We start from the raw sequence: 16,372 nt of genomic DNA on the forward strand, positions 1-16,372 counted from the left end.
GAAAAATCCCAGCCCCAGTCCAATGCAGCATACGATCATAGGACATGCTATCAGGGATGTCTGGGTTGAAGAGAACATTTGTAAGAGGTGAGCATGGAGAAGATAGTGAATATCGATCAGAGCATCTTTTCCAAATTGCTAAGGTGAAAAGCATTGGAGCCAGGCATAAACCTCTCAGCTGGGGCATGTGCTTGTCACTAGACGGCTAGAGCATGTAACACGGATGGACCGGTGAGGTAACACTCATTTCGATCTCGGCCCATCTGTTGGGAGCTTTCCTGTGAGTCCAGGAAGTGAGGACCCATAAGTGAGAGGCGTAATAATATTTAATAAAATCAGGGGCTCCTAAACCTCCCCTATTTTTACGGGCCATGACCACTGATCCCGCCACCCAATGGGATGCGTTGTTCCATATAAAGCGGAGACTTCTTCTTTGGAGAGCTTTCAGTTGTGACTGAATAGGTATTGCCACTGGGAGCGTCTCGAATAAATACAACTGTTTAGGTAATATCGTCATTTTAAGAACACTTACGCGTCCCAAAAGGGAGAGGGAAAGAGCAGTCCATTGTGTCAAAAGACTATTGATCTCTTTGAATAGGGGGGGGGGAATTAGCCTGATATAATGTAGAGTATGATGTTGTAAGCTGTACTCCTAAGTATTTCAGCAAGGAAGCGCACCAATGGTAATTATAATTTTGTTGTAGTATAGTTAATTGAGGGGGGGTGATATTAATGGGGAGGGCTTCCGTCTTGGTAGCATTGATTTTGTAACCTGAGATAGCACTAAAGGCTGTTAGAATACTGTGGAGTGAGGGCAGGGATGTGTGTGGATGTGTGAGCGTCAGGAGGACGTCATCTGCAAAGAGGGATAGTTTGTATTCTCTTTGTCGCAAAGATACTCCAGTGACATTAGGACTATTGCGTATAGCAGCAGCCAGGGGTTCTAAACTGAGAACAAACAGTAAGGGTGATAGTAGGCACCCCTGTCTGGTACCGTTACTGAGGGTGAATAAAGGGGATATATGAGATGATAGTTGTACCTGGGAGGTGGGATAAGAGTAAAGGGCTCGGAGGGCTTGTATAAAAGGTCCAGAGAAGCCATATTTCGCCAGAATTGCGAACATATAGGGCCAGCTGAGGCGATCAAGCACTTTCTGAGCATCGAGACTTAGTATCAGGGCAGGGGTTTTTGTTCTGGTTAGTAGATCAATAAGGTCTATAGTGGGCCTAGTATTATCTCCTGCATGCCTTGTGGGGACGAAACCTACCTGGTCTCTATGTATTAGTGATGGTAATATTTTCAATAGTCTGTTTGCTAATGTTTTTGTGAAGATTTTATAATCCGAGTTTAATAGGGCAATAGGGCGATAGTTATCAGGAATAGACGGGTCTTTGCCTGGCTTAGGAATGTGCATGCAAAAACTGGGAATGGGGCAAAGTACCTTTGAGTAGGGAGGAAAATAAATTTAACATGTGTGGAGCTAGAGTTGGGAGAAAGGTTTTGTAGTACGAATAGGAGAGTTCATTAGGGCCTGGGGCTTTGTGTAAGGGGAGTAGTCTAATCACGTCTGCTAATTCCTCAGCAGTAATGGGTGAATTGAGTAAGGATCGCTGCTCTGAAGACATTTGTGGAAGATGTAATGATGATACAAAGGTGTCGAACTTCTCTTGTGTAAATTGGGTCAGTGGGTCTGAGCATAGACAATTATAAAGTTTGTTATAGAAGTCCCCAAAGACCTTTGACATGGTCTGGGGGGAGTAAGTAGGTGTGCCGTCGGGTTGTACTATATGGTCAGGGATAGATAGGGATGGGCGTGGGTTTAATTTGTTAACTAGCATTCTATGTGGCTTATCTGCATATTCATAAAACCTCTGTCTTGACCATAACATGACCCTAGAAATTTTACTCCTATCCAAAGCCTTAATTTGGTTTTGGATAGATACCACTGTACGTAACCGAGATATTGTGGATTGAGATTGAAGTAAATGCATCTCCGCTGAACGTAGTCAGATCAGAAGCTCCGATCGTTGTTGGGTTAATTCCTGCTTCTTGCGTGAAGCAGCAGAAATGCATTCACCTAATGTGAGGGGGGATTTTTGGTGGACACAGTTCAGGAGGATATACCGACCGTGGGGATCCAATATTGAGGTAATAATTTTTAATGGATAAGAGCGTTTGATCAAAATGGCTACTCCTGCTTTCCCTGAGGGATCGGAGGCCATAAAAGTAGCAGGGAATTTTTTGGAGGCAAACTTGAAGGAACCCCCCCGAGCGGAAATGCGTCTCCTGAACCATGACCACGTCAGCCCCTGAGGCCTTGAATTCCTTCAAAGCCAGCCAACGCTTGTGAATGGAATTCAAGCCCTTTACATTACATGAAAAGATTTTTAAGGCCATGCGGTAGTCCTGAATTGAACAGCAAACATTATCTTAACATGACCTAAGAGTGCAACCAACCATATTGTAAATGATCTGCAAGGTAATATGTGTAAGCATTTCTCATATATTAAGAAGACAATGGCTTTATACTTGTGAAGATGGCAATGAAACCAAAGCAATAACAAATACAAAAACAGGTCAAAAAAGGACCTGATAAAAAAAAAGAAAAAAAAGAAAAGAAAACAGAAAAAATTAAAACAAATGTTTTGAAAGCCTGAAGGAAAAAAGTCCTTCAGGGAACCAAGGCGGTAAACCTTGGACATGTGGAGGAACATGACGGTCATCTAGAACTGCGGACTATGGCCCGCTCCTTTAGGAAATAACTGGTCTCGAACAGTTAACAGTTAAGGATGTTCAGAACATAACATCACTGACTGGAACTACAATGGAAACTGTAAGGAAAGCTGAGACATTCCAATATGGAAAAACATATGTGTAAAAAAATAGACAAAAAATTAGAAAGATCTGGATTTTGGAGCCTTTGAAGTCAATGCGATTTTTGTGGCTGCTGTTAAAGCTTCCTTACTGTCATAATAGTGAAAATGAACTATTATGTCCCTCGGGTTGGATCCAGGAGGGGGTTTGAGAGCCAAGGATCTATGAGCCCTATCTAGGCACCAATCAATATCGGGGATGTACAGGGCCAGCGTTACAAAAAGGTTAAGTAGATATGCCCGTAGCTTTGTCATTGACTGTTTCAGGGACTCCACGGATCCGCAGATTCGAACAACGTTCTCTATTCTCCAGATCTTCTTGCTGAAGTTGTATTTGGGAGACTGTGTGTTTAAGGAATGCATTTTCTTCCTCCAGTGCGTGCATATATTGTGCAGTCTCATCAAATTTAGTTTCCAAGGTGGCAGTGCTCTCTCCGAGCTGATCAATCTCCCCCCTGAGCTCCTGAGCAATCTTCCCAACCTCTTTAGCTATATTGCGTGTCAAATCCTGTAGAAGTGTCTGCAGTTTCAAGTCTAAGACCGCCACTGTGACTGCTTTGGCGGGATTCGTCTGCTGGGAGGTATTTCCCGTGTGAAAGATACCTGGAGGGGAGGCTAATAGGTCCGCGGCATCAGTCGGTTCTGCAGATGTATTCGAGGCCGGGGATTGCGGCTTATAGAGGAATCGCTCCATGTTTTGTGTAGACTTTGATGTCGTTGGTGGTATAAAACCTTGGTATATGTTTTTCTGAAATCCTACTTTGCCCATGTAGTGCCCGGAGATGTCCTGAGGCAGCTAATAATGATCCTTTAGTTGTGAAAGCTGTCGAAGCGGTGCAGGATCCCTTAGGAAAGGAGCGGGGACCGGAGTGGGTTTATAACATGTCATTCATTGGTGCTAGTCGCACCTGCACCCCCCTATTTGACACTTCAGGGGCTGAATTTGGTTAACTAAAGTCTTGGGGGGGGGAGTGCCCCTTTAAGAGCCTGCTGAAGGTATAATAAATGGTAAGCTGCAAAGATAGCTAGCAAACAACTGCAGTTGGTATATTAGTAAGTTTTCTCTTTCTTAGGGCCAGGTATATTCACACAAATACTGGGGAGGATTTCTATGGAGTATTGTACCTGGGTGAGGAGGATGAGACTGACTTCAGAGACCGCAGGACAGCTGTGAGTCGGTGGTGTAGCAGGCTAGATGTCAGGGGGTCTCAAGCAGGCCTTCGTTTGTGTCAGTTTCCGCTACCCCTGCAGAGAGATCGCCACAGCTGGAGGAGGACGAGCGGTTATTCAACCCACGGATCCCGGAAATCTAGGCCGGAGGGTGCTGGAGGATCTACAGGCCTATAGGCCGCAAGATGGCGACGGACCTCAGGCCTGTATAATCGGCCGGTGGGGACACTCAGGTGGGCCTCCGTGGGTATGAAGTACAAAGGCTACCTCTGCGGATGCAGGCACGTGGGTGTCTGGATGCTCCGTCGCTAGTCCAGCCGTCCGCGGAACTCCAGACCGGGGATGATGTAGGCCTCGTGGGCCGCAAGACAGTGGCGACTCCCTGCGTTGCTGAAACCGTCCGCAGGTCAGATGGGAGGACGGGCCGCTGGTCGGATGCTCCACCGCAGGCTGTGGCCGGGATAGGGGACGTCTGTGGGTCGGTGAGCCAGTCGGCGAGGTAGCGGAGGAGGCCTCATAGGCCTTAAGATTGCGTAGATCCCAGGCCATGAGAAGTGGGCCAGGGGAAGCCGCGATCAGCCGGCTGGGTCTCTCAATACTGGCAGGATGAGACCAGAAGCCGCCCAGGGGGTCCCCAGGGTAAAGATGATAGTTCTCCCGGGATGTTTGCAGCCAGGATGGCAATAGATTGCAGTCAGGTTTGTGGAGCTCTGTGTCCACATGTCCTCTTCGGTTCGCTGCTAGACACACCCCCCCATAATTACAATTCTTGATCTAATATTTCACAGCAGGGCCCGTTTCTGCGCCCACCAAGAGTAACTGTGAGGACTTATGCCCCGTACACACAGTCGGATTTTCCGATGGAAAATGTCCGATCGGAGCGTGTTGTTGGAAATTCCGACCGTGTGTGGGCTCCATCGGACATTTTCCATCGGATTTTCCAACACACAAAGTTTGAGAGCAGGCTATAAAATTTTCCGACAACAAAATCCTATCGCGTCAATTCCGACCGTATGTTGCCTGTTCCGACGCACAAAGTGCCACGCATGCTCAGAAGAAATTCCGACACGGAACAGCTCGGTCTGGTAAAATTAGCGCTCGCAATGGATACAGCACTTTCGTCACGCTGCACTGTTAAAAATGGTTTAATACAGCGCACTCTCTTCTTCTTTATAATATGAGAAGAATGAAGTAGTTTTGCTGCTCATATTCACACACACTTCTCACAAACTTATTTTTTTTTTTATTGGGATTACCTGAATATATTGTTATTTGTCACATCTGACATAAATATTTTTATTTTTTATTTTTTTTTTATTTAAAGCCATTTTTATTTTAGATTTTATGTTTGTATTTTTTCAAAGGCTGATCTTTGTTTAATGTTATTTTTAGTTTTACTCCAGAATATTTTTGTGTGTGTTTTGTGTGTCAAGTTACCACAACACCATTGATATCTTTTATTATTGAAGCTCAAGGAGATTGTTTGGTGTTGGTGTCCCTTGTTAATTTCACATTGTATATTTGAAATGTACCTGAATCCTCACAAATAAACTGTCCTTTTTGAAGGAAAACACACATAGGCAAGTATAATTCAAACCAAAATTCTTTTATTAAGGGCTCAGAACCAAACAAAGAGGGAGGCAACGCTGGATAAACAGCAGAAATTAGCAAAGCCTTTGACCCCCAGGGCAGACATCAATTCTTGAACATCAAAATTGGTGGCCTGAGGAGTCCATATGTAAGGAAGTGCAGTCTGGTCCAGGAGTCCCAGTGATCCGGAAAGCAGCAGATGACATCTGTGTCCCCAGGCTGTGGTACCACAAGAGGCTGCATCTTTTGCTAGACCAGACTGGATCCAGGGTCATCACTCTCTGGTCTTCCTTCCACGCTTCCTTCCACGCTGTGGCTCTGCTGTTGGAGATGTGGCAGGAGGAGGAGTAGGACCTGGAGGAGAAGGAGGAGGAGGAGGAGGACCTGCAGGAGGAGGAGGAGGACCATGTGTGAGGTCACAAAGGTGTGTATCAGATGTTATTTGGGCCCTCAACCCCTTATTGAGAGCCTCCAACATTAAGGACTCACACATGAGTTGTTGTCCCTCCTCCATCCTCTGCATTTTACAGGCAATGATGGCAGCGAAGTCATCCTCCACTGTGTGTGGTGCTCCCAGGGCCTCTGTAGCCTTCCAAAAGAGGTCTATGGCAGCCTCCTCTAGGGCACTCCTCCTCCTGCCACTTTCTCTTTTCAAGGTGTAGGGGAGGGACCTGCAGATCAGGCAGCCTGCTCGGCCCGGCCACCTCCTGGCTGAGACTTCCCTGTGTATGAAAAAGGGACATGGTTTTAGTTTTTGCATCATCAATCACAATCCTAAATTAGTACTCCAAACTAACATCTAGTTAACATCATTGATTGGACAACCTGAACTATTTAGAGGAATGCTATACCTGGCTCAAGCTGGGCTCCTCCACATGTTGCTGTCTGGAAGGCCCAGGTTCTGCGTCAGAAGCCTCAGCTGGAGGGGAAGGAAGCATGGAAGGAAGACTGGAGTGATGACCTGGGTTCAGTCTGACCTGCCAGAAAATGCAGCCTGTCATAGTACCACATCCTGGGGACATAGATGTCATCTGCTGCTCCGGATCTCTGCGAATCCTGGACTTTCTGGCGCTCCCTTACATATGTGCTCCTCAGGCCACCAATTAGGATCTTCAAATATGTGATGTCTGCCGTGGGGATCACCTGCTTCACAATTTCCAACAATTGATCCAGCGCTGCCTTCCTCTTTGTTTGGTTCCTATAATGTGGGTGGTTGATCTCCCACAGACAAGGCAGCTCCCTGAACATGTCAATGAATATTGCCATGAAGTCACTATCTTGAAAGATATCCATTTTCACTGCAAGACACAACACAAGACAAACCCTAATGTCAGGCCAAACTCTCCTAATCTTGTTACAATATAGGCCTCAATGTAGAAGCAGTATAGGCACAAGTATGTCTCTTACGGCGCCTCCAATGCTCCTTCCTCCGCTCACAGATCGTACGTAACTCCGCCCGCCCCTGACGTCCTTTCTAGTCTATTCCCCGCCCCTTTTCGTTCTGCGCAGTGGGGGAAGAGCACATGGCGGATACACAGCAGGTGCGTGCTAATTACAGGAACGAGGAGGAGGAGGAGGAAAGCCCGGATCCGGACACGTCCCGATCCAGAAGGAGAAGATTTAAGGCCACAAATATGTCCTTTGGGGAGATGTTGGAGATGGTCGACATCCTGAAGAAGGCCGACTATGATGGAAAGTATGGGCCTTACCCCAACCCCAATATCAGAAAGGCCAAGATCAGCAGTGGTTGGACCTGAAATTAAGAGAGCCCGAGCAGTACCGAAAGATCCGGAGAGTGTTGCAAAAAAGTAAGTAGTTGTGCTGTGTTCCTATTCTTTTTGTCTTTATTACGTTCGTGCTGCTCCATATGCTTTTCTTAATTGTTGTACAGTTTAAAATGGCAACTTTAATGTTCATGGGCCCATTATTCGTTCGTATCAAACATTTTTCTTTCGGCCTCTAAAACACCATTGTTTAGGCCATATGCATTTTCCTACATTTTTTAGGGCCTACTTGTATGAAAAATATTTGGTTGTGTAGATGGGTTTGTTACTAGAATGAAATGAAAACTAAATTCTGTGTAAGAAGAGGACACTCAGCAGCTGTTTTCACATCTGGACGCTGAAGCACTAGTGTGGGACACAAGAACACCCTTTTTAATAGGGGGCCCACACAGGTGCTCCAGTGGATACTATAGGGGGGTCTCCATCTGTGAAGCTTGTACAAGACAGGTAAAGTATTGAAGCTTGACAAAGGACAATAAAAATGCTACATCTTGGAACTCTGCCCAAATAGACAATTGTACCCCACTTCCAAGCAATGTTTCATCTTTATAGTTCTGCCATCAAATATCTGTGTGCTAATTATACCATTTTTGTTTTACATAGGGGAGAAAAGACTCGGAGGACACCCCTCATCCGAGGAGACCACAGACCCCCCACCTCTGGAAGAAGGGGAAATACCCCCAACCCAAGCTGAGCAGGAGGAGGAAGAAGATGTGGTGGAAATTGGCACCACAACAGGTTAGTGTCTGCGACCACAGACTCAGGTAAGAGATGGATGCCGGCAGATTTTTGATACCTGTTTTTGTTTGGTTTCTCTCTTTTTAGGTGATCGTGATGTTGTGGATCGAGATCCTTTCACATCAGAAAGTGCCCAGATCCTGATCGGGGAGATCATGGGGTGTAATTTAGAATTGGAAAACCTCAAGAAAAAAATCAATGATGTTATTCAAAAAAATAATAACATCATTGATGTTTTGGGGCGAATTTAAAACCCCACAAAATCACGTTGTTTTTTGTGTGCTACAATCTTAAAATTTTTTTAGCGATGTTTCGAAAAGCCAAATTTGGAGGATGCACACAGTGTGCCAACATGTGCTATCTGCCATCACGGGAGATCAATGGACGCGTTTTGGGGGTGCAACCCTCAATAATAAAGTAGCGGTGAGGAAGGGGTTGCTCCCCCAAAACACGTCCCTTGATCCCCCCGTGATGGCAGCTAGCACATGTTGACATTCGTAAATTGGTGTGCATCTTCCAAATTTGGCTTTTCAAGGGGTGACTTCACCCCATCTGAACGCAATATCAAACACAGTTCCAAAATACTCATGTCTGATATTGCCTTCAAGTTTTACCATATGTGAACTTTGTAAGTTCAAGTTTTTTGTCTTTCTTGTTGGTTTTACACAGGCCTGTTTTATCGTAAATGGACATTTCTATTTTTGATAATGCCACCCCAAAAATTGTTATACAACAAACATGTTGGTTTGTTTTAAAAACCTTTTCTAAATGCACATGTGATTGTGCAGGTATTAAAAAGTTTGTTAATCAAGAATGTGTGGATTATTGTCTGAACGCTACAACACTTTCGTGGTGATGTAATTGCTGTTTTCTGCGAAAATGGGGGTTATTTCCTAAGGGTAAATCCTCTTTGCACTATAAGTGCAGTTTCAGTGCAGTTTCAAGTGCACTTGTAGTGCAAAGTGTCTACGCCTTTAGTAAATAACACCCAACAGTGCTTTGTATAAAAGGTTACACAATCACGCCATTTTCAGGACTCCCCACATTGCTGTCAGGGTCAGCTAAAACAAACACAAGCAGTAAATGTCACCAAAGATTAGCTTTTTTTTTTTATTTGATAAATGCTTCACAAATTGTCTGGCATATTGATGGCCCCCCTACCTGCAAAGAACTCAAGGTATCTTAACCGGACATCACGGCACTCAGGGAGGGCAAGCCAGGACGGCCATTTTCAAGCGCCGTCAGGGTTGTATCATGTAGAATTCCGGCCTCAGGCCCAACTGAGCCAGCATAGTTGCCAGAATGTTGGCGTAAAAAGTTATGTAGAACACAGCAACCAGGATTATATGATTAAGTTTATACTCCGCCATATGGATGGGTGTCAGAAATAGGCAGAACCGGCTGGCCATGATTCCAAATGCATTCTCCACCACTCTTTTGGCTCTGGCCAGCCGGTAATTAAAAACCCTCTGTTCCGGGGTGAGGGTCCTCATCGGGAATGGCCGCATCAGATGGTCCCCCAGCGCAAATGCTTCATCCGCAACGAAGACGAATGGGAGTCCTTCCACATTGTCTTCTGGAGGTGGCAAGTCCAAGCTGCCATTCTGGAGACGCCTGTAGAACTCCGTATGGGCGATGACTCCACCATCGGACATCCGGCCATTCTTCCCCACGTCCACATACAAGAAGTCGTAATTAGCCGACACCACCGCCAACATCACAATACTATTGAACCCCTTATAGTTGAAATAGTACGACCCTGAGTTGGGTGGTGGGACGATGTGGACATGTTTTCCAGTTAGGAAAGTCCCACCGCTGGGAAAAGTGGGAGGCCACAGTCTGCCATTCCTGTGGCGTGGAAGGAAACTGTTGAGGAAAACAAAAAAAATTAGTATTTATTAAGGGGAATTTAACAACACCAAAGTATAAGGTACACCTATCATATCCCCCCCCGCTCTCATGGGCCATTTCTAACATTATAGAGGGGGGGAATCTTGGACAGGTAACCCTCTCCACTTCATTGAGAGATGAATGCCTAAATACAGGGTATTACTTGGAACAGCCCCTCCTTAGTTACACTATTGGCAGCCCACTGGACAGGTAAGAAGTGTCATAATACAAAGATATAAATACACACTGTACACATTTGAGGACATTTGGACATTCTGCTATTACCTGTCAAGATAATAACAGGATACAAAAAATGTAAACAGTACCATTTGAAAGTATACAGGCAGGCCCTTGCACTACATGCTTTGGGGAATTCATCCATACATCTGAGCACAAAAGAGATGGGTATAGTGTGTATGGGTTTGGCAAAGTCTGCAGATAGATGATTGAGGATAGATAGAGAATTGGGATCAGCTGACTTAGCAGTTGGGGGGAGGGAGGGTTACTAAAAATGATTTGGGGACACCACAAAAAAAAGCCTCTGGCACTCTACCTGAATTTAAAGCATAAATCACATTTAAAATCATTTTAGGGGGTGTTTGGGATAAAGCACTACTATGGAGCTGACAAAATACATTGTTAAGTGACTACATGAGGTGAATATAGGGCAGGAGAGCATGCTGGGAAGGTTATTGAAGGCCAATCTGTATGAAGGACTAAAAAAATAATTACATAAAAATCCAGCATGCATGAGGACAAAGGGGACATTCACAGCATTTTACAATCATGGTAATTAGGGAATGAGGAAAGAAATACAATATATTATCAAACATTAAATACAATAAAATGTGATATTAAAGGATAAAAATCTTACCTTCATATACTCCTTCTGCAGGACCTGGATGATGGCAGAACAGGTCTCTGGGATAATGATGCCCAGAGCCTGGGGGGAGATGCCTGTCGAGAACTTCAAGTCCTGCAGACTTCTCCCTGTCGCCAAGTACCGCAGGGTAGCGACGAGCCTCTGCTCTGGAGTGATGGCTTGCCTCATGCAGGTATCCTGCCTGCTGATGTATGGGGTCAGCGAAGCCAACAAACGGTGAAATACGGGGTCCATCATCCTGAGAAAGTTCCTGAAATCATCAGGATTATTCTCACGGATCTCACGGAGCAAAGGCATATGAGAGAACTGGTCTCGCTGAAGCAACCAATTCTTGGTCCATGAACTCCTCCCGAACCCTGTTCATGGACTGGACTTGTGTCAAGGTCAGGACCCCAACACCAAGCCCCTGCACAGCACGAACTCTACGAGGAGTACGTATACGCAACATGATTAGAAAACGGTCGGCTGCTCAGAACGAAGTAACAGAACGCACTGAAGAACAGCAAGGCCTGTGAAGAGCGACCTGAAAAACAGTAACGAATGAACAAGAACACAATGACTATAAGTCATGCGGAACTTGCTTGCATGCACTGAAGAGCAGATACAAACCCACAAGCACAAACTGAACCGCAGAAAACGATCTGAAAGCCACGAGTATGAAAAAGCGCGAATCGTCTCTCACCAAACTTTTACTAACACAAGAATAGCAAAAGGAGCCCAAAGGGTGCCGCGCTTGGTTCTGAACTGGCCTTTTCTAGTCTCGTCGTACGTGGTTGACGTCTCCGCGTTGTTGGCGATCAGAAATTCCGACAACTTGGTGCGACCGTGTGTATGCAAAACAAGTTTGAGCCAACATCCGTCGGAAAAAATCCTAGGATTTTGTTGTCGGAATGTCCGAACAAAGTCTGACCGTGTGTACGGGGCATTACAGTGTTGTGGCACCAGCACCACCACCACCAAAGGCCCAATTTTTCTGACCCTGTTCAACAGGGGTATGTAATTACAATTCTTGATCTAATATTTCACAGCAGAGCCCGTTTCTGTGCCCACCAAGAATAACTGTGAGGGCTTACAGTGTTGTGGCAAAACCAACACCTAAGGCCATAATTTCTGCAGACTATATAGGGCAGGCCCCTACTTTCAAACATCCAACTTACAAATGACTCCTACTTGCAAACGGAAGGAGACAACAGGAAGTGAGATGAAATCTACCCCTAGGAAGGGAAATTCTATCCTGTAAGAGTTAATATGGGAAAAACGTGTCTCCTTTCCACTGATGCTTTATCACCAATCCTTGTTTCACTAAAAACCCCAAATTGTCAAAAAACATTTGTCATTGGGACAGAAAGTGAGGTAAAATCTTCTGAAGAGGTGCACAGACAGCAAAACAAATGTCACAGGGGTAACATTTCCTATGTTTTACAAAAAGCTTAAAATAGATTTTTTGCTGGAGCTAAACACGTTAAAAATGTACCAGTTCAAAATTACAAACAGATTCTACTTAACAACAAACCTACTGTCCCTGTCTTGTTTGCACCGCCTGTATACTGCTGTTCAGAGTATATAGGGCCTGGTGGCCCCACACTTTTCCTTTTTTTAATTTGGGTGCGGGGTTCCCCTTAATATCCATACAAAACCCAAAGGGCCTGGTAATAGACTGGGGGTACCCATGCCGTTTGTCTCACTGATTTTCATACATATTGCCAGGACCCAACATTACATTAAAGCCGCAAGCAGTTTTAAATGACTTTTAATCCTTTAAAAATTTAATTTTGTGCAGGGACTGTTCTAAGCACGGGAAACACGCGCCACTTTACAGGCATACTATAGACACCCCCCAGGTACGATATTTAAAGGAATATTTCACTTTTTTTTTTCACTTTAAGCATCATTAAAGGGGGCGTGGCTTGGCGCATGGAGGAGTAAGACACTCTCTCTAGGAGCTCCCGCACACGCCGGCTCATCCGAGGCTCTCAGCGCTTCCCAGCGACACCATCCAGGTCTGTTATGGGGAGGAGGGGTGGGGGAGACAGGCACCGAACCCCCGATCCACATCCAGAAGGGGATATTGACAGATTCTTCACTCATTTGGGCCACAACCGTTCCGGTCCCCCCTCGTCCAAGATGGCGCCGGGCCGGACCCCTGGCACACATGCTGCCTCACAGGGAGCTGCTTCACAGCGCTCCACGCCACATATGAAGACCACACAAAGGCCCTGGTCTCCCCCTGACTCTGAAACAGGCTCATTTCGGTCTGCATGTCATTCCCCTGACTCTCATAGATCCTATAGTGGATGGCACATGGAAGCATATATTAAAGCTCTCCCCACCAGACATGATTTTGAGGCCTGTGTGCAACGCTTAGAGCGCTAATACAAACAAGAAATGACTGAACTTCGCAGAGATATCACTAATAGAATTGAGGAGGTGGAACACAATATGGAGGAGACTGCATCCACCCTGCAAACGCATTACACTATATTACATGAACATACCCTCCAGATTCAACAACTGATATACCATCAGGACGACCAGGAAAACAGGGCCAGACGTAACACCATACGCATACGCGGTCTCCCTGAATCGGTTGAAACCAAAGATTTAGCACCAGCAGTCGCTGCTATGTTCAACGAGCTGCTCCAGAAAGATAAAGACGCCCCACTGGAACTCGATTGTGTCCATAGAGCTCTTGGCCCTAAGAATCCGAATCTGGAACACCCCAGAGATGTGATCTGCAGAGTCCACTTCTATGCGGTTAAAGATGCCATCATGCAAGTTGCACGCTCTCAATCAGCCATATACTTCAATGACACCCCCGTGTCTCTTCTCCCTGATATCTCCAAATTGACTCTGGACATGAGGTGGGCTCTGAAACCCCTAACTGGAGCCCTTCAAGCTAAACAGATCAAATACCGCTGGGGTTTCCCTTTTAATCTGTCTGCATCTCATGAAGGGAAGTCGGCAACGTTCCGCACATTAGGCGATCTCCCCAAGTTCCTTGGAACTTTTGAACTACCACAGATCTCCATTCCTGACTGGCCTCTTCATGCAGCCACCCCTGGCTTTAAGGCCGCACCAGGTTGGCAGAAACGATCGAAGAAGAACAAAAGGCCCAAGTCGGGCTTTCCCTCTGCCACTGATGGATGAGCTCGCTCCCCTGTCATTTTGTTAATTTTTTCTTTCCCACAGGTTGTTGACCAGTGGTGACGTCCCCAGTTGCAATTTCTTTGGGACATTTGTTTACTAACCCAATATGTTTTACTTCCTTAATACAGGATTTATATTCTTGATTGCGCCTCATGACCCTTTTGGTGGGCGACGGTCCGTTACGCGGACACCGTTCGTCAAAAGATTTTTTTGCTCTCCCCTAATCATGTCTCATCCCTACCCTCCCCCCCTCCCCTTGTTACCCCTTGTCATATAGATTTATGGCTTGTTGCTGGGAAAATCGCTCCACATGCTGTTCAAGTAATTGGTTATCCATAGGGGATATGTTCACCTGGGATATTGCGTATAATGTTTCATGCCTATACAGCAAGGTGGAGCTCTGAGATGTTTTACTTAATGTTTTCAGATTTTGTTTATATCCGAAAAAATTTTTTTTTTTTTTGCCCGGCGTGTGCAGGCTCCTCTCTGCATTGACCACTGTTCCCCCACTTAGGTCTTTCAGCACCCTTAAGGGTTTTAGCTGACTCGTTGTTAACAACACTAGTAGTGAGGCTGTTTCGGCCCCTTTTCCTTCTCTTTACCTCTTCTCTTTATTTCTTCTTATTTCACTTACACTTTTTCCTTTATTTCACCACTAGATGTCCCCTTTCTCCCTTTTCCTCCCCCTTTGTCTATTTTTTTGGAGACGGCGAACCTCCTTCTAATTTATCTTTAATGTCAAATAAATCTGTTTTCTCATGGCAGCACAAACCGCCTTGAAAGTCTCCTCATTAAACTGTAGGGGTCTTAATGTCCCTGAGAAGAGACGGCAAATACTTTATCATTTTCACAAATTGCGAACGCAAATCCTTCTCTTACAGGAAACTCATTTTAGATCAGATAAAATCCCACAAATCCTTTATAAGCAATACCCTGTATGGTTCCACAGCACCAACCCCTCTGCAAAATCTAAAGGTATATCTATAGCTTTTCACTCATCTTTTACCCCTGTTGTCCTTGACACTTATATTGATCCGTTAGGCAGGTATATTTTTCTTAAATTGTCTTACATGAATGTGATTTATACTGTTATTAATATATACTCTCCTAATCAGAACCAACAATTCCTCTCCTCTGTGATATCCCGATTGAAAAGATTCTGCACAGTCAACATGATCCTAGGAGGGGACTTCAATGCCACCTTGATACCTCATCTTGACTCCTCAACCGGTAAGTCCTCGATTTCCCCAACCTCCCTGACCAAAATGAGAACATTCCTATCTGACTTATCTCTTGTAGATGTATGGAGGATGCTACACCCTACTACTAAAGACTACACCTTTTACTCACCTGCACATGCCACTTATGGTAGACTGGATTATCTCTTTATTTCTCAATCTTTATTAGATTTCTCGCCCTCCGCTTCTATCGGAATCACTCTTTGGTCAAACCACGCCCCTATTCACATGAGTCTAGGACACACTCCTACACGTAATCAAAACGCATCTTGGAGACTAAACGACAACCTTTTAAGTGACTCGGTATGCTCCCAGGACATAGCACAGTCCATTAAACATTTTATTTCAGATCACGCTCATGACACCACTAATCCATTCACAAAATTTTATTTATTTTAATTTATCCAACACAGGGCTAGACTGAAGCGTGCGCGTATTGCAGATACGACGCATCTCCTTGCCACCATTGCCAACTTAGAAGAATCACACAAAAATAATCCTATTAATTCGACTCTCCTAGAACTCTCTAATGTGAGAAGGGATCTCTTGCGTGTTTTCGCAGAGGGATCTCTTATAACCCGAGACAAAGGCCGTTTCACTTGTTACTCCCAGGCAAACAAGTGCGGCAGACACCTTGCATCTACCCTTCAGCCCCGCCAAGCTAGAAGACCAATTCAGTTTATAAACTCCTCCACCAAAGGTAAAATCAGGCAGAACGCGGCTATTGCCGAAGAATTCCGCCAGTACTACTCCACATTATATAACCTCACCCCTGAAACTCCGTCATCCTCACCTACCTCAATAGATTTATCCTCCTATATACAGGAGACAGCACTTCCACCTCTTTCGGTATCCGATTCGGAGGACCTGGAGGCCTCCTTGTCTGATACGGAATTCCTCTCCGCCATAAAAAATCTCAAGAATGGTAAGAGCCCAGGCCCAGATGGGTTTTCTTCCCGTTTTTATAAACTTTTTGCACCACAACTGTCCCCTTTATTAGCAAAAGCTTTTAACGCATTTGATGGGAAGGTTACTTCCTCCTCTTCCATTCTCCAAGC

The sequence above is a fragment of the Aquarana catesbeiana genome, linkage group LG09, assembly GCF_042186555.1.
Source record: "Aquarana catesbeiana isolate 2022-GZ linkage group LG09, ASM4218655v1, whole genome shotgun sequence".
In the NCBI taxonomy this organism is placed as follows: Eukaryota; Metazoa; Chordata; class Amphibia; order Anura; family Ranidae; genus Aquarana; species Aquarana catesbeiana.